The 21,839-nt window shown below is 38.7% G+C and overlaps 1 long non-coding RNA gene across 1 annotated transcript; it reads left to right on the top strand.

The window, feature by feature from the left end:
- Positions 1 to 793: 793 nt before the first annotated feature.
- Positions 794 to 20,551, top strand: LOC139182733 (uncharacterized). Its single transcript, XR_011566271.1, has 3 exons — positions 794 to 1,479; positions 2,919 to 3,057; positions 18,902 to 20,551. It is a non-coding gene; the product is annotated as an uncharacterized lncRNA (long non-coding RNA).
- Positions 20,552 to 21,839: the final 1,288 nt, after the last annotated feature.

The raw sequence follows: 21,839 nt of genomic DNA, 5'->3' as shown, positions 1-21,839 counted from the left end.
ATGCTGTCTTCCTTAGTGGCTACTGCAAGGTTTTTAATCTTGGCACTATTGACATTTCTGGCTGGAGAATTTTGAATGTGGGGTGCTGAATTTTGAATGTAAGAGGTGCAGCAACATCTCTGGCCTCTACAAAGTAATGTTATCATTACTCACCACTCTCTCCCAATTGCAATGACCAAAAATGACTCCAGATATTGCCCAATGTACCCTGGGGGGTAAAATTGCTCTGCTTGGTAAGTACTATTCTCGTATAAGGCCTACTGCAGCACTAAGCTCTGCATAGCCAAAGGGCAATCTTAGAAAAGGGAAAGATAAGCCTTGGGCACAGTTAATTCATACACTAGAAAATCTGCTTTCTAACCACACACCTTCAAGAGTCAAAGCTGGCACTTGCAGCCCTAGGTCCAATGGCTTTTTCATTTTGCTTGCCAGCTGATAATAAGAAAGTGCTCAGGTGAACACATTACAGGTAAACCTTATTTGGAAAGAGAAAACTATATTTTTAACAATGTAAGTAGAGACATTTGACTGAACCATTAAAGAGCACAGTGTGGATGTTAAGTTCTATTCAAACAGATCCTCCTGTAATGTGGGAGAATCTATTAAAAGGTAGACTCTGGGAAAGTTTTTATAAACAACTAATTATACAGTACATCTTTCTGAAATATTTGCTTGGAGTTCCATAATCTGTTTCTCATCATCTCATATTTTGGCATAAACTGTCATGCTGCTTAAAATATTGTGGCCCAGGTGATGTTATAGGATATTAATGCCAGTATGAAATCCTGTAAGGGGCACAAATTAATCACGAAATTATTTTGAAACAGATGCCCTAGATATACTGCTGTTAGCATAATAAGCTTTCTGGTAACAGAGCTTAAAAAAAAATAAGTTGACTAAAGTATGAATGGAGGGGTGAATGAATTCATTCTTGCAACCCGACTTTATTGAGAAACAACTACGCATTAGGCATTGCTATCATTGCTAGAGACATCATAGATAAGGGGAAAGATTTAATGGTTAGGGTTACAGAAATGACAGGTTCCTTGTTTAGTGGGAGAAACAGAAGAATGGATGAATGAATAGGTGTGGTATTGTGATAACACTATGCGTAGGGCACTGCGGTCACAGGGAGAGAAGGTGACTAACTCGGCATGGAGATCAGTGAGGCTTCCAGTCAGAAGTAGAGAACTGATTTGCATCTGTCAAGTGAAGGAGTTGGGAAAGTGTGCTCCAGCAGAAAGAATAACAGGAGTGAACTTGAGAATTGTGATCCAAGCCATCAGAAATGAGTCTGGTTTGCAGGCAGGGCCAGGTGATGACACGCTTGAAAGTTTTAAGTACGTCCTGAGGTAATGGGAACCACTCTGGATTTCATGCAGGGCTGTGACATGGGGGCAGTTTGTGTTTCTGGAGGAACTAGTCTCTGACTGAAGCATTAAGAGGACCTGGACAAAGCCTGAGGCAGAAAGCCTCTTGGTAAGCTAAAGCACATGTGTATGCATGTGTGCCTAGTCGTGTCCAACTCCTTTGGACCCCATGGACTGTAGCCCATCAGACTCCTCCGAACATAGAATTTTTTCAGGCAAGAATACTGGAGTGAGTTGCCATTTCCTCTTCCAGGGAATCTTCTCCACCCAGGAACTGAACCTGAGTCTCTGGTGTCTTCTGTGTTGCACAGATTCTTTACCATTAGCACCACCTGGGAAGCTAAGGCACATGTAGTGTCAAAGATATCCATGAAAGCTAGCACAGATGCAGCCAGGATGGAGAAGAGGATTGGGGCAAGTTCTCACCTCCATGGAACTAGGTCCACAAAGAGCCTCCCTCTCAGAAAGGGAGGAAAGGTAGAAAGAATTAGCCTCCTTGGGTTCTACAGGAGGCAATACACATGCAAAACAATCCTAAACATCTTCAGTGCTTAGAAATATACATCTAGAACATATTCCTAAATGTCTTAAATAATTACTCATATGATACAGAGTAAACCTACCCCGATAAGAAAAGATGTCATTTGGAACACATATTCATTAAAAAGGAATTATCATACTTTACAAAGTCAATCTGTTTGCAGTTACTAAATGTTGCCCTTTCTCTGAGGAAAATCACCAATGTAGACGTGCATGTAAACCACATTTCATTTTTCTCTCCTAGTTCTAGTGTGCAGACATCATTCAGTATAGCAAACAATAAGTAATCTATTTTATACATTTGTGCCAAATAAAAATGGCTGGATTCAATTATATTTCAAGTGGCAGAGCAATAGCACATAAACGGGGAGAGTAGCAAGATGTTTAAATGAAGTAGGCAAACACAACTTTTCAGGAATATATTTATTGCAGATGTCAAGGTGCTGTTCAGCTATAATAAAAATGTTCTTTAGGTATGTCATGCTATTGCCTTGGCACTGGTTTGTAATTTTAAGCGAAGACGTATTCCTCACCCATTTCAGGCCCAAGAAATGGACTCATTTTAAAATGATGGGAAGCAGAGATAGAATGTGATAGCCTTGCTTGTATAAATATAGCCCTGAAAGATTCAAGCATTTAGAATTGGTTTGCCCAGAAACTGCTAGAACTATATTTACCAACACCTAAGTCATTCGAAATGGAATGCATTCTAGATCAAGCCTGAACTGGCAGAATTGCCCCATTGTTTCTATTTTCAAGTTATCTAGGCTGATCTACAGTTTAAATACATTTTTGAGCTTAATTAAATGAAACACTTAAATTATACAAGCATTTAATACTTACTTTGAAACTGAAAAACAGATATCAGGAAATCCCTAGGTAAAAAGAGAAATCAAGCAACATCTGTGAGTCCTATTTCTCTATCACTTGGGATGGATGTGTTTATAAAGATCCAAATCTTTAAATAACCAAATGCCTCTGAAATGATTTTTTTAACTTTTTGCACAGTACTGGCTGATCAGTGGAAAGGCCTGAAGGTCCTTACACAGCTGTTGCCAAAGAATGATTTGTGAAGGCATCAGGAGGAGGCAGTACTCACCAGAAGTGCTCTGATGATCTCTTCTTGGGACCTGGAAACTCTGGGAAGGTAGGAGAGTACCTCACTCATGGGGCTGTGCCAGCATCCCCAGGGTGCTTGCTATTTTGGTATGAGTTTTATAGGGACCATTTATGAAGATTTTTCTCTCTGACATTTAGCCATGCTGTTTTATAGCCATGAAAAAGGAAAGTGATTTTAATAAGTTATGGGAAAATTATAGCACAGCGCTTTACATTCACTCAACACACACTGCTGAATGAATTAATACATGAGAATGCCCCTTCCCCACAATACAGCCTAAGAAACAGAATTTGAAAACTGTAAGAAACCTTAAAGATCACCTGTCTTGGCATCCCATGGCACCCACACATACCCAGTTTTACAGACGAATAAACTGAGGCCTGGGGACTTTGCCCAAGGTTATGCAGTTAACTTAATAGTGAAAATGAAAGATACCAAACAAAGAAGAAGATATTCATTTACTTCTTACTCACCAGGGAATCTGTTAAATTACTTATTTTTGTAAATTGCTAGGGGCCTCCCTTTAGCTTACACATCATAAGTACTCAATAAAATTCATGAAATTTATTCATTCATTATTTATTCGTTTATTTCTTTATTCATTCAGATAATCTGTGCCAGGTATCAGGTATATGAGCAGCTGGGTCATATTCTCTTTCAAATCGAATGTATTAGAATCAAATACATATTTTTATTTCTTGAGTGAGAATTAATATTCCTATGTCAAATCATATCATTAGCCTGACTAGTACTACACTCTGCCCTCAGTAGGATTTTCTAGCTGGGATTCTTGTGGGAAAGTTGAATCTCCCAATCACTTTAGCTCATTATGCAAGTCTGCAAACAACCATGAAGGCCGCGACTGACTGACTACCTCGGGCTGCGGGTTAACGCTCTGTTTCATGAGATTTGACTACCATCATTATGGTGGTTTATATAACCACAGATGTTCCCTGATAACTACAAGAGAATTCAGCTGATTCAAAACTGCTGTAATGTTAATTCCATAAACAGCTCATTGAATTCCATGCTAAGCATAAACTAGAATGCTTCTGTTTACTATTATGTTATTTACAGCATTGTACCCTTTAATGTCATTATGTTTTCTTTCATCCCTCTTCTATTTTTAATTTGATAAGTCTTCATCCCCATCCAGTTTACACTTTTCAAAGATTAGCCTATTTTAAGGCTTTATCATCATACATATTCTTGCTTAAAGTAACACAGTTTTTATTTCAAACATTATTAAGTACTTTTTGTTTGCCATTATAGTGTTAAATACTGCATCCTTGTGAGATTACCCCAAGCAAAGAGATTTTATACTTCTTTGCCGTGAGTCATATCCTTCATTTAGGTGAACTTACCGTATCAAATATAGCTTTGTTGTTCAGTCATGAAGTCATGTCTGACTCTTTGAGACCCCATGAACTGCAGCACACCAGGCTTCCCTGTCCTTCACTATCTCCCTTAAAACATTCTAAAAAAAGAATTCTAGATCTGTCAAGATGACATTAATCACTACATCTCTATTCCCTATTAACCAGTAGTTCCCAAACTCATGAGAATCCCCTGATGCTGCTGCTGCTAAGTCGCTTCAGTCCTGTCCGACTCTGTGCGACCCCAGAGATGGCAGCCCACCAGGCTCCGCCGTCCCTGGGATTCTCCAGGCAAGAACACTGGAGTGGGTTGCCATTTCCTTCTCCAATGCATGAAAGTGAAAAGTGAAAGTGAAGTCGCTCAGTTGTTTCCGACTCTTCGAGACCCCATGGACTGCAGCCTACCAGGCTCCTCCGTCCATGGGATTTTCCAGGCAGGAGTACTGGAGTGGGGTGCTATTGCCTTCTCCATGAGAATCCCCTGGAGGGCTTAAAAGGTTAAAACACAGATGGTTAAGTTGAAGCCACCCAGTGTCCATTAATAGATGAATGGATAAACAAAATGTGGTACACACATACAATGAAATATTGTTCAGCCTTAAAAAGGAAGGAAATTCTGACACATACTACAACATGGATAAACTTTGAGAACATTATACTAAGTTAAATAAGCCACTCACAAAATGAAAAATACTGTATGATTCACTTATTTGAGGTACCTGGAGTAGTCCAATTCACAGAGACAGAAAGTAGGATGGTGGTGGCCAGGGGCTAACGTGGAAAGTTGTTTTTTAATGAATATATAGTTTTGGTTTTGCAAGATGAAGAAAGTTCTAGAAATGGATGTTGGTAATGTTGCATAGCAATGTGAATGCACTTAACACTAATGGATGATACACTTAAAAATAGTTAAGGGGTAAATTTAATATTACACATAGTTGATCCCAACTGAAATACACACACACTCTCAGATTGCCAGATTTCTGCAAAGTAACTGATACAGAAGATTCAAGATGGGGCCTGGGAATCTGAATTTTTATTTTATTTTATTTGTAATTGGAGGATAATTACTTTATCATATTGTGATGGTTTCTGCCATACATCAACATGAATCAGTCATAGGTATACATATGTCCCCTCTCTCTTGACCCTCCCTCCCACCTCCCAACTCATCCCACTCCTCTAGGTTGTCACAGAGCACCAGATTGGGTTCCCTGCATCATATAGCAAATTCCCATTGGTTATCTACTTTACATATGGTGATGTATATGTTTCCATGCTACTCTCTCAAATCACCCCACCCTCTCCTTCCCTCTCTGTGCCCAGAAGTCTGTTCTCTATGTCTACATCTCCTTTGCTGCCCTGCAAATAGAATTGTCAGTACTATCTTACTAGATTTCATTTATATGCATTATGATACTTGTTTTTCTTTTTCTGACTTACTTCACTCTGCATAATAGGCTCTAGGTTCACCCACCTCAGTAGAACTGACTCAAATGCATTCCTTTTTATAGCAGAATAATATTCCATTTTATGTATGTACCACATCTTCTGCATCCATTCATCTGTTGATGGACATCTATGTTGCTTCTAACATGTTCTTCTGGAGAAGGGCATGGCAACCCACTCTAGTATTCTTGCCTGGAAAATCCTATGGACAGAGGAGCCTGGTGGGCTGCAGTCCATAGGGTCTCAAAGAGTCAGACACAGCTAAGCAACTGAGTATGCATGCACTCTTGCACGTTCTCAGATGGTTCTGACCTACTGGTTTGGGGTCTCATCCTGAGAGCCACTGAGATACACAAATTTAGTGAGAGCTCCAGAATTACTATGTAAAGGGGGTTTATGGGTAATAATATACTGTAAGAAGGATGAGGGGGTTTGCTCTTCCAGTTTTGATAGGGAGCACACTGTCTTTAGATTGCATGTTTATTTGGAGAGCTTTAATAGGAGAGCTGAAGAAATTATAACCAGCTGCTCACAATTCTAAACCACCTCTTGGTGACAAAACTGTACTTAGCTAATCATGCAGGTCATCTCATAAATCCTAAGTATAAAAGGGAAAATTTAAGAACTTGACATTTTTGCACTTAACAGATACATTCTCTTTCTTGCATTAAAATTTTTTTATTTTAAATTGAAAAAGAGCAAGTATGCATTTTTATAGGAAACTCTGAGGTGTTAATCAAGTGAAGAGCTGTATGTTGAATACCTGCTATAAATAGAACAGATATTTATTGTTGTGCAAATTAAGAATGAAGCAATTGATAAGCTCTATCAAATTGAAATTCATAATACTCCCTGAGGTGTGGTAGAACAGCAGTCTCATCAACTGCTGTGGTACATGCGTGCTAAGTCGCTTCAGTTGTGTCTGACTAAGTCTGTGAGTCAAGAATACATATTACATTATTAACTCAATTAAAATTTTTACACATTAAAGGAAAATTAAAGTGCCTATGAGATTGTAGTATTATAGATAATCAAAACTTTTACTTTAAAGATTCTTAAAAAAATTTACCAGTGCCTATTTAATACGCTAAGAGAATAGTCTATAGCATAAAATATAGATGTATGTCTCACCAGTCACTTGTGGGAGTATAAAATGTCATAATCCTGATGGAAGGAAATTTGGCAATATCTAACAAAATTACATCCTCATTTACCTTTGACACAGCAAGTTCTAAGTTCTATCTCAAAGGTATAGTAGCAAAACAATGAAAAGACCCATACACAAGTCTTAATTTTAGTTACACACAAGTCGTAATTGCAAACAGGAAATGTTTGAAAGTAAGCTAACTGCCCATCAATAGGGGATTGACTAAAGAAGCTAAGATACACTCACACAATTGAATACTGTGTGGCTGTAGAAAGAAATAAGGAATATATTGACATGCTGTGTTACATAGGGATCTTCAATATATATAAGTGAAAAAGTAATACGCTAAATAGAAAACAGTATGTATAGAGAGTGCTACCCTTTATGCAATAAAGGGCTGTTTATATATATTTCTCCCCTTTTTGCAAAAAATAATAAACTAAAAACTAATACAAATGATTATTCACCAGGGAAAAACAAAGTAAAAGCACAGTGAACTAGCTACCTATGCTGCTGCTGCGGCCGCTGCTAAGTTGCTTCGGTCGTGTCCAACTCTGTGCGACCCCATAGACGCCAGCCCACTAGGCTCCCCCGTCCCTGGGATTCTCCAGGCAAGAACACTGGAGTGGGTTGCCGTTTCCTTCTCCAATGCATGAAAGTGAAAAATGAAAGTGAAGTCGCTCATTTGTATCCGACTCGTATCGACCCCATAGACTGCAGCCTACCAGGCTCCTCCATCCATGGGATTTTCCAGGCAAGAGTACTGGAGTTGGGTGCCATCGCCTTCTCTGAGCTACCTATAAGAACAGATAATATTACTAAGACAATATTGGCAGATGAAGAACAAATAGAATTCTTATATACTGCTGGATGAAGTGTAAACTGGAACATCCACTTTTAGAAACTTTTTGGCAATATATACTAAAGCCTGAACACACACATACTATACCAATTCTATTCTTGAAAATGTACCCACCAGAAATATATATGTGTGTTAAAATGCACGTACAGATCAGATCAGATCAGTCACTCAGTCGTGTCCGACTCTTTGCGACCCCATGTATCGCAGCACGCCAATACAATAATTTATCCATTTTGCTATTGATGGAGAAAATGGTTTCTAGTTTTTTGCTTTAACAAATAGTGCTTCATGAACATTCTTGTATGTGTCTTTTAATACAATAGAATAAACTAGCAGCAATGAAAAAGCGAATACTTCCACCACCCACAATATGGATAGATCTCATAAATATATTGTTTCACTATTTTATTTATATATAGTTCTACATGTGGTTGGAGAAGGGATGGAACCCCACTCCAGTACTCTTGCCTGGAAAATCCCATGGACGGAGCAGCCTGGTGGGCTGCAGTCCATGGGGTCGCAAAGAGTTGGACACGACTGAACGACTTCACTTTCACTTTTCACTGTCATGCATTGGAGAAGGAAATGGCAACCCATTCCAGTGTTCTTGCCTGGAGAATCCCAGGGACGGGGGAGCCTGGTGGGCTGCCGTCTATGGGGTCACACAGAGTTGGACACGACTGAAGTGACTGCCACTTAGCCACTACATGTGGTAAAACTAACCTAGTATCTGAAGTCAAAAGAGTGGTTGTCTCTAGAGACAAGAGTGGCTTAGGTGTGGAAAGGGCAGTTTCTGGGATACTAGAAATATTCTACATGGTGGGTTCATGGGTATATTCAGTTTGTGAGAAATCATCAAGCTGTATGCTCATGATGTGAATATACCACTGTATTATTGGAGAAGGAAATGGCAACCCACTCCAGTGTTCTTGCCTGGAGAATCCCAGGGATGGGGGAGCCTGGTGGGCTGCTGTCTATGGGGTCACACAGAGTCGGACACGACTGAAGCAGCTTAGCAGCAGCACGTATATTATACTTTTTAAATTGTTCAGAAGTGTAAAATTATTTTATCTAAAGGGAGGGATGAAGCAGGGTGAAGAAGATGGCTTGAAAGCAAGACTGTTCTGAATCTATCTCGTATGGTTTTGCTTTTGGAATCATGGACATGTTTTCCATATTTAAAAAATAAATTCAGTTTAATAAGAAAAATGTATAGGTATATGTATTAAATGGAAATAATTAAAACTATGTTTTATCAGATGTTAAATTCTGAGATGGATGGCTAGACCAATGGATGGATGGATAGACAGGTATAGACAGATGATAGATAGTTGTAGATACATTTTTTTCTCTTTTACTTTTAATTAGAGGATAATTGCTTTACAATATTGTGTTGGTTTCTGCCATATATCACCACAGATATAGTTTTAAAGAGGACTCTATTCAAAGCTATTCTCTCAGGACTTGACGTAAGTATGAAAATGAACAAAGCCAAGTCCTCTGAAATGATAGAATGATAATTCTAGATTTGGTCTAACAGCTTAAAAAAAATCATGAATGTTAAAAGCTCAAAACTCAAGCTGTGTGGAAACAAAGAAGGAAGACAGCAAAAAGTGAACAGCTGGAAAAGCACTAGTTACCATCCAAAGCAAAGAGATGTACTGTGGTTAGGCACATTCCAACCTCATGGCCTTTGGAATTGACAAAAATGTGTTAGAGAGGCTGTAGCATCAAGGCAGGTGGCTCTGTGAGCTAGGCAGTAAACTAAATGCTCCGACAGAGCCTGCATCTACTTGGCCTTGGCTGAGTCAGTTCAGAACATTTAATACTGAGTGCTGCACAACTTGGAGAAGGCAATGGCACCCCACTCCAGTACTCTTGCCTGGAAAACCCCATGGACGGAGGAGCCTGGTAGGCTGCAGTCCATGGGGTCGCTAAGAGTCGGACACGACTGAGCGACTTCACTTTCACTTTTCACTTTCATGCATTGGAGAAGGAAATGGCAACCCACTCCAGTGTTCTTGCCTGGAGAATCCTAGGGATGGGGGAGTCTGGTGGGCTGCCATCTATGGGGTCACACAGAGTCGGACACAACCGAAGCGACTTAGCAGCAGCAGCAGCAGCTGCACAACTATGCAAAATGGTGAGTGGAAAAATAATAGTCAAGTGGTTCATAACTGTTTTTTTTGTTTTATCATAAATTTCAGCAGCTGCTTCCAACTACATCATGCCCAAGACTTTTCCAAGACTTGGTCCTAAGCTAATGGAGGGTGGGGGATAATGGGAAGAAGTCTAGATGAGAATCTTGGGGAGAGGCAAGAAATATCATTATGTATGCAATAAGCAATCTGATTTTAATCTATAGGGAATTCTGACCCCCAATGGATCTCATTGCATAAATGGGGTCAGAAGTCTGAATGTCTTTCTAGTTTGAGAATTCACATACAGCTCTGCACCTTACTAATTTTTTGAACTCAGCCATCTCTTTAATCTCTTTGCACTTCAACTTTCCTCATCTGTAAAATGATAAGGAATCCTGTTGAGTTGTTCTAAAATTAGCTCAGATAAGGCACAAGATGTATTTAGCACAGTGTAAGGGTTTAAAATCTGCTAACATTACCATGCTACCATACTCTATTTTATCTTCATGCATTACTAACTAGAAAAAAGTAAGGAGAATGAATTAACATTTACTTACCACCTATTATATGCTAGATGACTCACTAAGCATTCAGATAGTACAGTATAATTTTTATTTATTGTATTTAATCTTTGCAAAACTTTGATTAGGTTACAAATCAGGTGGCACAAGGATTTGAGTCCATAGTTCTCTGACTCCAGGAATTATTTCCCTGTGTCTACAATAAAGCAATCATCAGGCTGAAAAGAGAACCATATCAGAGGGATAGTCTGCGACTGCCCAGAAAGCCTTAGTCATTCATAAAATAGCACATACACACACTAAGAACTAAGCAAAAAGGACTTATTCTGTCTTAAAATAGAGACTATTCTTGGAAAATGGAGGCAGACTGGAATGGACAAATTGTAGGCAAATTGAAGTTGGTGGCCTGCAGAACAGTGCCTGGCACAAGTGAGTGAATGAGGACATTTAATATGGACGAAAGTTTCTTCAGTCACTACACATCCTCTGTGTGAAGTTGAGGTCAGAATTGAGGAGGCCAGGGCAAACTAGAGGACTTAGACCGATTAACATATATGATCCAAAGCCAAGGGTCATAGAATAAAATATTCAAAGTATCCTGAAAAATCCAAGCAAGACTAACTGTTACTGTAGACATAAGAAGTAGGTGAGCTCATATTGTTGTTGAGAGCTCAAGGCTGGCCAGGAGTCACGAATGGAGGAGGATATGAGTAAAGCATAGACCATGGCAGTTCAGACTGAGCAATGGAATGAACAGAGAGGGAAGAAAATATAGACTAAGCAGGAAGTACAGTCAGTTTTCATATGTGGATCCCAGGACAGTGACTGTTGGCCCAGAATTCTGATTTTAGATAATTAATAAAATACGGGTAGGTATTGTTTCATGAAACTTTCAATATATGTTCTGGATCACATTATGAAATGCATTTTTTTCTGTCGGCTATGAAATGTGCTTTAGGGAATTTGAGACCTACTTGAAAATTATACTCCTGCTAATGGTAGTTAGGGAAATAAGCTAAATTGTTGATTAGAAAAGACCCATGGTCCAAATTTGCTTCAAGAGATAGCCATACCTTGATAAAATCACCACATCCAAGGTCTATTTTACCATTCCATGGGCAAAAGAATTTGTTGTGCTGCCCACAAAGAGATGTCCAGTATCTTTTGACTGATTCACATATCAATGTGCAAAGAGATATATGGCTGCATGAAGTTATTTTGATCATCCCCTCCTGGAGGGAAAAATATGCCTGGGTAGTTGGATGAGAACATGGCTTGGTGCACCTTGAATCAGAGTAACAGTAATTAGTCTGATCATGTAAGTGGTAGTAACATCTGGGTGTGAGAACTCTCTTTGGTAATAATAACAGCTAGCATTTATTGAGAGCTTACTTCATGTCAGACTTTGTACTCAATACTTTATATCTCATTTAATCCTCGCCTTGAGATTTTTCACTGACGAGACACACCTGCCAAGCAGATGGCATGTTGGTGTCAATTAGCCAACCTACCCCTCTTCTGAACACACGCTAACAAATTGTCTCTGTTACTCCATCTTAGCAGTCTGCTAATCCTGCTTGCTAACACTGTGTTCCCACACTTGCCTAAACAACACTCCAGAAGCCCCCATGAGGAGCACCGGTGGGCACACAAGCTGTAGAATAGCATGGAGAATGTAATCCATCTTACACAGTGGTAAACAATTTCAGATATTTTAAATGAAACAAACTGGATGTATTATGAAGCACGACGCTAAATTTGAATGAAATGTAATTTCATCCTTAAAGTAAAAATCTTGAGCTCTCTCTTTTAGGGTGGAAAACTTTTAAAATCATAGTCCAAGGCCAACACAGAGCAGCTGAATAGGCCTACATTTCGTGAATTATAATCATAAATTTGCTGCACTTCCTACAGCACTGCCTGGCTCACCTCGACTGAATTGGGTTTTCAAATTTAATGAGCCCCATATTGACAATGAAAACCGACCTTTTCCAGTCCTGTGGCCACTGCTGAGTTTTCCAAATTTGCTGGCATATTGAGTGCAGCACTTTCACAGCATCAAATTTCAGTATTTGGAATAGCTCCACTGGAATTCCATCACCTCCACTAGCTTTGTTCATAGTGATGCTTTCTAAGGCCCACTTGACTTCACATTCCAAGATGTCTGGCTCTAAGTCAGTGATCACACCATCGTGATTATCTGGGTCGTGAAGATGTTTTTTGTACAGTTCTTCTGTGTATTCTTGCCATCTCTTCTTAATATCTTCTGCTTCTTTTAGGTCCATACCATTTCTGTCCTTTATCGAGCCCATCTTTGCATGAAATGTTCCTTTGGTATCTCTGATTTTCTTGAAGAGATCCCTAGTCTTTCCCATTCTGTTGTTTTCCTCTATTTGCATTGATTGCTGAAGGCTTTCTTATCTCTTCTTGCTATTCTTTGGAACTCTGCATTCAGATGTTTATATCTTTCCTTTTCTCCTTTGCTTTTCACTTCTCTTCTTTTCACAGCTGTTTGTAAGGCCTCCCCAGACTGGAAAAGGTCAGTTTTCATTCCAATCCCAAAGAAAGGCAATGCCAAAGAATGCCCAAACTACCACACAATTGCACTCATCTCACACGCTAGTAAAGTAATGCTCAAAATTCTCCAAGCCAGGCTTCAGCAATATTTGAACTGTGAACTTCCTGATGTTCAAGCTGGTTTTAGAAAAGGCAGAGGAACCAGAGACCAAATTGCAAACATCCGCTGGATCATGGAAAAAGCAAAAGAGTTCCAGAAAAGCATCTATTTCTGCTTTATTGACTATGCCAAAGCCTTTGACTGTGTGGATCACAATCAACTGTGGAAAATTCTGAAAGAGATGGGAATACCAGACCACCTGATCTGCCTCTTGAGAAATGTGTATGCAGATCAGGCAGCAACAGTTAGAACTGGACATGGAACAACAGACTGGTTCCAAATAGGAAAAGGAGTTCATCAAGGCTGTATATTGTCACCCTGTTTATTTAACTTCTATGCAGAGTACATCATGAGAAACGCTGGGCTGGAAGAAGCACAAGCTGGAATCAAGATTGCCGGGAGAAATATCAATAACCTCAGATATGCAGATGACACCACCCTTATGGCAGAAAGTGAAGAGGAACTCAAAAGCCTCTTGATGAAAGTGAAAGTGGAGAGTGAAAAAGTTGGCTTAAAGCTCAACATTCAGAAAATAAAGATCATGGCATCCGGTCCCATCACTTCACGGGAAATAGATGGGGAAACAGTGGAAACAGTGTCAGACTTTATTTTTCTGGGCTCCAAAATCACTGCAGATGGTGACTGCAGCCATGAAATTAAAAGACGCTTACTCCTTGGAAGGAAAGTTATGACCAACCTAGATAGCATATTCAAAAGCAGAGACATTACTTTGCCAATAAAGGTTCGTCTAGTCAAGGTTATGGTTTTTCCTGTGGTCATGTATGGATGTGAGAGTTGGACTGTGAAGAAGACTGAGTACCGAAGAACTGATGCTTTTGAACTGTGGTGTTGGAGAAGACTGTTGAGAGTCCCTTGGACTGCAAGGAGATCCAACCAGTCCATTCTGAAGGAGATCGGCCCTGGGATTTCTTTGGAAGGAATGATGCTAAAGCTGAAACTCCAGTACTTTGGCCACCTCGTGCGAAGAGTAGACTCACTGGAAAAGATTCTGATGCTGGGAATTGTTGGGGGCAAGAGGAGAAGGGGACGACAGAGGATGAGATGGCTGGATGGCATCACTGACTCGACGGACGTGAGTCTGAGTGAACTCTGGGAGTTGGTGATGGACAGGGAGGCCTGGTGTGCTGCGATTCATGGGGTTGCAAAGAGTCCGACATGACTGAGCGACTGATATTATCTGATCTGATCTGATATTGACAATGAGCTCTGAGGTTCTGTCTGCAGTGTGAGTGTTCAGTCACGTCCGACTTTTTGCAACCCTATTGACCATAGCCTGCCAGACTTCTCTGTCCATGGGATTCCCCAGGCAATAATACTGGAGTAGGTTGTCATACCCTCCTCCAGGAAATCTTCCGAACCCAGGAATGAAACCTGCTTCTCTTATGTCTGATGCATTGGCAGACAGGCTGTTTACCACCAGGGCCACCTGGGAAGTCCAAGTTCTGTCTAAAGATAGCTAATTTTATCCAGTAATTATTTTTTCAAAATTAGAATATATTTTCTTTCTCTGAGTGAAAAAGGAATGTATTATAGAAAGTTTTGGAGATATAGAGGTACATAAAGAACACATTTGTAAGTACCTTAAGCTCACCAATATGAAGGGAAGAAGATTGTTAACATTTTAACAGACAAATATTTTTGAGTATCTGCTATATGCCAGCAACTATTCTGAAGTTTGGGGCTACACTAGAGAAAGTGCTTGCCTTCAAAACATTATACTTCTTCATTCTTGTAGATATAAATGTTAGAGATAGAAATAGAGATATACAAATACACAAGTATATTTTTATAAGGCTGAGATACTATTCTTATTCTTTTATTAGGTGACTTTTTATTTAACAGTATGTTACAAACATGATTTTATTTTATTACACTTTCATCTACATCATAGTTATTAAAAGCATCACAGTAACTTAGGGACACAAACCTGCAACTTATTGTAGAATTTAGGTTGTTTTCAATTTTTCTTTCTTGTAAATATACTAAGATGAATATTTTTACAGACAAATTTTTGTGAATATCCATGATTATTTCTTTTGGATAAATTCTTTTTGGATCAACGTGATCTTCTTTTTAGATGAAAGATCATGCATGTTTTCATGACTTTTAATGCATTATCAGAAAGAGTTACACCAGCTTCTATGTTCAAAAGCATTTTATGATCATGTCTGTTTTCTCATACCCTCAATATTACATGTTTATTATCAAAAATTTTAAACCAATTTGTAGGTGAAAATTGGTTTCTCATTTTAATAAGTTTCTTTGATTTCTCATGAGATCAAACATTCACTGGATTCTGTAGTTCATCTTTTGTGAATTGCTTTTTCATGTCTGTGCTTTGGCCATTTTTTTATTGGGATGGCTATCTTTTTTCTCTCTTATTTGTAAGAGGGTTTTCCTTTTAAATAAAGTAAATAATAAATTTTTGCCTGCCACATGTGGTATACCTTTCAGTTTATAATCTGCATTTTAATTTATATGCTGAGTTTTTACTTTGAAGTTTTAAAATTTTATGTGGTTGATATGTGTTAGTCGCTCTCAGTTGTATCCTATTCTTTGTGACCCCATGGACTGTAGCCCACCAGGCTCTTCTGTCCATGGGATTTTCCAGGCAAGAATACTGGAGTGGGTTGCCATTCCCTTCTCCAGGGGATCTTCCCAACCCAGGGTTTGAACCCAGGTATCCTGCATTGCAGGCATACTCTTTACTGCCTAGCTATCAGGGTTTTCTTTTATAACTTCTGCTCTGGTTTGTAGCTTAGAAAGGCCTCTCCCACCTCTATATCTATTATCTTCTCTAATTCCAAAGGATAACATCACAAAATGTGTTGGACACATTCTGAATATCTGTCAGTTTTGAGGAAGCAATATGATCCTTCAATTTTTAGGAAAAAACTGGGGAGTGAAGGGTTACAGAGAGGAGGGGTTGGTAGTGCTTTGAGGCATGCATGTTATTGTACCCTTTTCTTTCCAGAAAGCAACTAGACTCTAAGCCAGTGGTCTTGGGGAGGGCCCAGGAATTGGCATTTCTAACAAGTCCCAAGAGGAGGCTCTTGACTCTTCCAGTGTGTAACCGTAGAACACTGGGATTCCTTAATATAACTACCAACTTTAATTGATTTACTTCATCCTTTTTCTAATCTAATAACTTTCACTAATCTGACACAGTAAGATAAATTTAAGAGTGTGAGCATATTTTCTCTGGTGTACCTGTCCCCACTCAAGACCTGACCAAATGAAAAGACCATATCCAGATGCTAGATTCCAGAAGGCCCCCATGGCTGCCTGTACCCCTGAGATTGCCCAGAGGCCACTGGCCCAGGTTTGTTTCTGACTGAGCGCTGGGAGACGGTCCATTCTCTTCTGCTTCAGTAACTGCTTTGTAGAAACAACTGTGGTGAATGTGATGTCTAACTGTGCACCTGGCTACAGTGTGGGGTTTTGTTTTGTTTCAGTAGCAAACCAAATTCTCTTTCCTAAGATTTATATTTGTTTTAAAACTAAAACATTATCCAAATGAGCCCTCAAAGCCAGTTGATACCACCTTGCCGCTCATGCTCAACATCTTTGTATAAATGAAGCTCCCAAGGGATTAGTCTTCTCTCCTGACTTCTCTGTGCTTCCTTGCCAAAGACTGCTTTGCCAGCCTGCTCACCTTCCCAGCCATTTCCACTATGCTTTTCTGAAATTCCTTGTTCACCACCACCACCACCCTGCCCTAAATAAGCATTTCTACCTCCTCCCATGTTTTCCCCACAGCTGGGAGTCATCCTAGACCCTTTCCTCATTCCCTACATCCAGACACAAAATCTGGAAGACCATGTCATCTCAACATCTCTCAGACTTTGTCTGTGCTTCTGATTGCTCTTGTTACTGCCTTAATTCAAACCCTTAGGGTCTACCCTTGGGAAGTCCACATGGTACAGAAACAAATATCCAAATGATTTGGAATCACAGAAACTTGTTCTTGATGCACATCAACTGCTTATTAACAGCCTGACATTGGAAAAATAACTTGACCTTTCTGAAGCTTCCTCCTCTTTAAAGTGGGAATTAGACCCATCCCACAGGCATGCCTTGTGAGTTAATGAGATGGTGTGTGTGCCAGAGGCTTAGCCACACACTAGGTCTGCAACAAACATGGGTTTCCTTTGCTACTCATTTTTTTCATTCTTTGGTTTTGATCAATGTTCCCTCACAGATTCCCTGATCTCCAAAAGAATATCCACGGTATCACCAGAGTAATCTTTTTGAACCAGAAATATGATTTTTTTTTTAAAGCAATTAGTGTCTTAGCATTGCTCTCAAGGCAAAGCTGCTGCAGGGGTGATCCATCCACCATCCTCCATCTGCCTTTACAGGCTCATCTCCTTTGCTTCCACCTCTAGATGTTTCCTGAAAAGTGTGCACACTCCTCACAACACACCTAATGGCTTCATGCCTTCCTGACTTTCCAAGTCTGGTCCCCATGGCAAGTATCCTGCTCTTTCCTGAACCCTGTTCACCTGACATCTTCTTGCTATTAATTCCTTAAGCCCTGCCTAAAGCATCTGTAAGAAGTTTTCTTTGAATTATTTATATGATTGATCTTACTTCCTTTTTATATCACTATGGTACTTCATATAAAATGTGATTACACTCTTTGTAACATGGTAGTATGAAAATTCAGAGAAGGCAATGGCACCCCACTCCAGTACTCTTGCCTGGAAAATCCCATGGATGGAGGAGCCTTGAAGGCTGCAGTCCATGGGGTCGCTGAGGGTTGGACACGACTGAGCGACTTCACTTTCACTTTTCACTTTCAGGCATTGGAGAAGGAAATGGCAACCCACTCCAGTGTTCTTGCCTGGAGAATCCCAGGGACCAGGGAGCCTGGTGAGCTGGCGTCTATGGGGTCGCACAGAGTCGGACACGACTGAAGCGACTTAGCAGCAGCAGCAGTATAATAATTATTTGTATGTCCATTTCTCTTCTGGACTCTGACTTCATTGAGAATGAGATCTCATATGAAGTAGATGAGGTGGCTTCATACAGCTAATATTTAACAAACAGAACCATTTTACCCTTAACTCTTCCTGAGCACCTCATACTTTACATTGTGTATGTTAAAATGAACTCATATCACACCGTTAATATAACTCTTTTGCTATGATATTTTAAAAGATTTTATAATTTTGCTTTTAAAATTATTTAGCTACAAATGAGTGGTTTAATTCTCAAAGGGCAGTGATTTCTAGGCAATCATTAAGCAAAATCATAATTATCCCAAAGTGGGAAACCTGACCTAGAAATTACTTTTAAATAAAATGAAATACTAAATTAACATAGTATTTTGTAGATATTTAATAAGATACTTATTTTTTTATGTTTTGTCATGTTTTTTCTTTTCATTGTTTTGGAACCAGTAGTGAACTTTTTCAGACCTTGTATATTTCCATACTGCTGAAAAGTTTGTGGGCTTAAAGGACTGTTTTATTGTATGTAATCAGCACAATGCTTCTGCTGATATATACTATTAAATAAAAAATAAGTGTTATGGTGAATTAATAAATAGCTCTGTGGCCTTTTTTATTTTTTGCTACTATTTAATTAGCCTTTGCCAAGTGCCTGGTCTTGTGCTATTAATTTCTGTATATGTTAACTCAGTTGATGTTCACCGTTATCTCCATTTTTACAGATGGATGAAACTGATTCCTAAGGACATCAAGGAACTTGTCTACTCAGTGCATGGATGGCAGAGCCAAGATTCACTCTAATAAGGCCATGTCTAAATCAGTACACTGTATCATCTTTAAAAAGTCCCTTAAACAATCTGACATATAAGCTTCCTTGTCCATAAACTGAAGATATTTATGTATTTCTCAAAATACATATGTATTTTGAAAATGAAGTGAAAAGTGCCTAGTATAGCCTTAGAACACAGTTTTTGTTGTTGCTGTTTAGTGGTTAAGGAGTGTCTGACTCTTTGTGACCCCATTGACTATAGCATGCCAGGCCCCCCATCCTTCACTATTTCCTGGAGTTTGCTCAAATTCATGTCCATTGAATTGGTGATGCTATCTAATCATCTTATCTTTTGGCGCCCCTCCTCCTTTTGCCTTCCATCTTTCCCAGCATCAGTGTCTTTTCCATTGAACCAGGTTTTCACATCAGGTAGCCAAAGTATTGGAGCTTCAGCTTCATCATCAATCCTTCTAATGAATATTCAGGTTGATTTCCTTTAGAATTGACTGGTTTGATCTCAGTCATTTAAATAGTTTGCTAGAGACTGAAAATAATTCCCCTATTCTGGGATAACAATAGGTGAGGTCAGAATTCCTATGATGTGCTCCCATAGCAGCTAGACTATCCCTATGGAGCACCTTCACTGAATCTAATATATTTGCTTGTTTAATTATTTTCCTGTATAGACTGTGAGTTCCATGAGGACAAGAATCACGCCTTTAGTCACCTTCATTCTCAAGTTCCCAGCACATTATCTGACACAGATATTAGCTACTAGAAATAAATATTAGTTGAATTGGTTAAGTTAGTAAGCACCTACCTGGTGCAAATAACTACTAGGAAAGGAATAGAAATCAAGTCTTTTGTCAACAAGTAGCCTATACTCTGGTTGGGTTTAAAAAAATCATAGCACAATATTTCCAAAGTAATATGTACTCATTATTTATATAGTAACACCTCACAAGACGTCACTGTTTTTTTTCTATCCATCAGTTCAGTTCAGTTCAGTTCATTTCAGCCACTCAGTCGTGTCTGACTCTGCAACCCCATGAACCCCAGCACACTAGGACTCCCTGTCTACCACCAGCTCCTGGAGTTTACTCAAACTCATGTCCATTGAGTCAGTGATGCCATCCAACCGCCTCATCCGCTATCGTCCCCTTCTCCTCCTGCCTTCAATCTTTCCCAGCATCGGGGTCTTTTCAAATGAGTCAGCTCTTTGCATCAAGTGGCCAAAGTATTGGAGTTTCAGTTTCAACATCCGTCCCTCCAATGAACACCCAGGACTGATCTTTAGGATGGACTGGTTGGATCTCCTTGCAGTCCAAGGGACTCTCAAGACTCTTCTCCAACACCACAGTTCAAAAGCATCAATTCTTCTGTGCTCAGCTTTCTTTTTAGTCCAACTCTCACATCCATACATGACTACTGGAAAAACCTCCCATAAAAGATATACTATGAAAAACATTGTCATAATCCTGCTAATATTCTTTTAGCATACTAAGATATCATTAAGATGTAAGAAGAGAACGAAAACACATCAAGCCCATAATGATATGCAAATGATATTGATCTAATCAGTCATATTTGCTGTCATAAAGAAGTCCACATGATTACCAAATATTTCACATATTGTATGAACATTATTACAGACTACATCATCATCATTAAACACCCATCTGTGTGAAGCACCCTGCTAGGTACCATGCAAAATGCTTTAATTTAAATAAGTACAATTTCTATACTTTGAGAATAAAGTTCACTCAAATAATCCTCTCTTTTAAAAGATTCTTGATACTTTTAAAGTATTAAAGAATAACTTAAGCAACTAGATCCTATTCTATTGACACTTTCATTAATTTTCATAAATTATCAAGTATATAAGGTAAATCCTAAAGAACATGGATTCAACTAAGCTTACACTTGTCATTTATTAATTGAAACTAGATCTGATTATTTATATTCATACTGATTTTTGTATAGTCTTTATATATGAGGACTTTATATATGAGTCATTATATATATGAAAGACTTTGTCATGGCTTTCAATTTTGTTTCTAAATTTATCATTTGATTTTCAACTTATTTTATGGCATCTTTTTCTCCAAATAATGTCATGCAGTCACAATTTTAAGTCTTTTGATACAGTTTCTGTCTTGGTGTAATGATGTACTTTCTTTTCATTCCTTGTATTGTTTATCTTTTAGATTTAAATCTTCAATTCATCTGGAATTTATTTTTGGAAGGTATTTTTTAAATGTTTTGCCAGTTCACCATTTTTTCAAATTATGTCCATTATTATAAGTAATATCTTTTGCCTTCCCAAATTTCCATACATACATGGATCTGTTTCATGACTCTTTGTTCCATTATTCTAGCTACCTATTCTTTCTCCAGTACTGCATATTTAAATTAGTATGATCTTACATTTTAGTTTCTGATATGGCATATTTTTGTTGCTAACAAATAGGAAATGCTCTTTTTAAATTTTCTAGTTTGTTATTATGCCTATGGAAAAGCAATTGCATTTCGGGACTGTCTTTCAAGTCTTTCCTTTTATTTCTCTCTGCTGTTTTAGTTGATTGTCTTTGGTCATTTAGAGAGACAATTTCATCTTCTGTAAATAGTGATCACTTTGTCTCTCTCTTATGTTAATATCAGATCTCTTTTCTTTCTTTTCCTACCTCACTGGCTAGAACTTCCAGATAAATGTTTGACAATAGTAGATACAATGGAAACTTGGTCTTCTTTGAAAGGAAAGATAATCTAATTAAGAGTATTCTTAGCTCATAATTATGCACTAAAGATATTTAGCAAGTGGCCATTTGCTCATCTACAACTGTTGTGAAAATAATAGCAGTCATAAAACTCTCTAATGCATAATAATCTCT

The sequence above is a fragment of the Bos indicus genome, chromosome 4, assembly GCF_029378745.1.
Source record: "Bos indicus isolate NIAB-ARS_2022 breed Sahiwal x Tharparkar chromosome 4, NIAB-ARS_B.indTharparkar_mat_pri_1.0, whole genome shotgun sequence".
NCBI lineage: Eukaryota > Metazoa > Chordata > Mammalia > Artiodactyla > Bovidae > Bos > Bos indicus.
The sequence above is the reverse complement of the archived record's forward strand: the minus strand, read 5'-3'. Positions and strand labels throughout refer to the sequence as shown.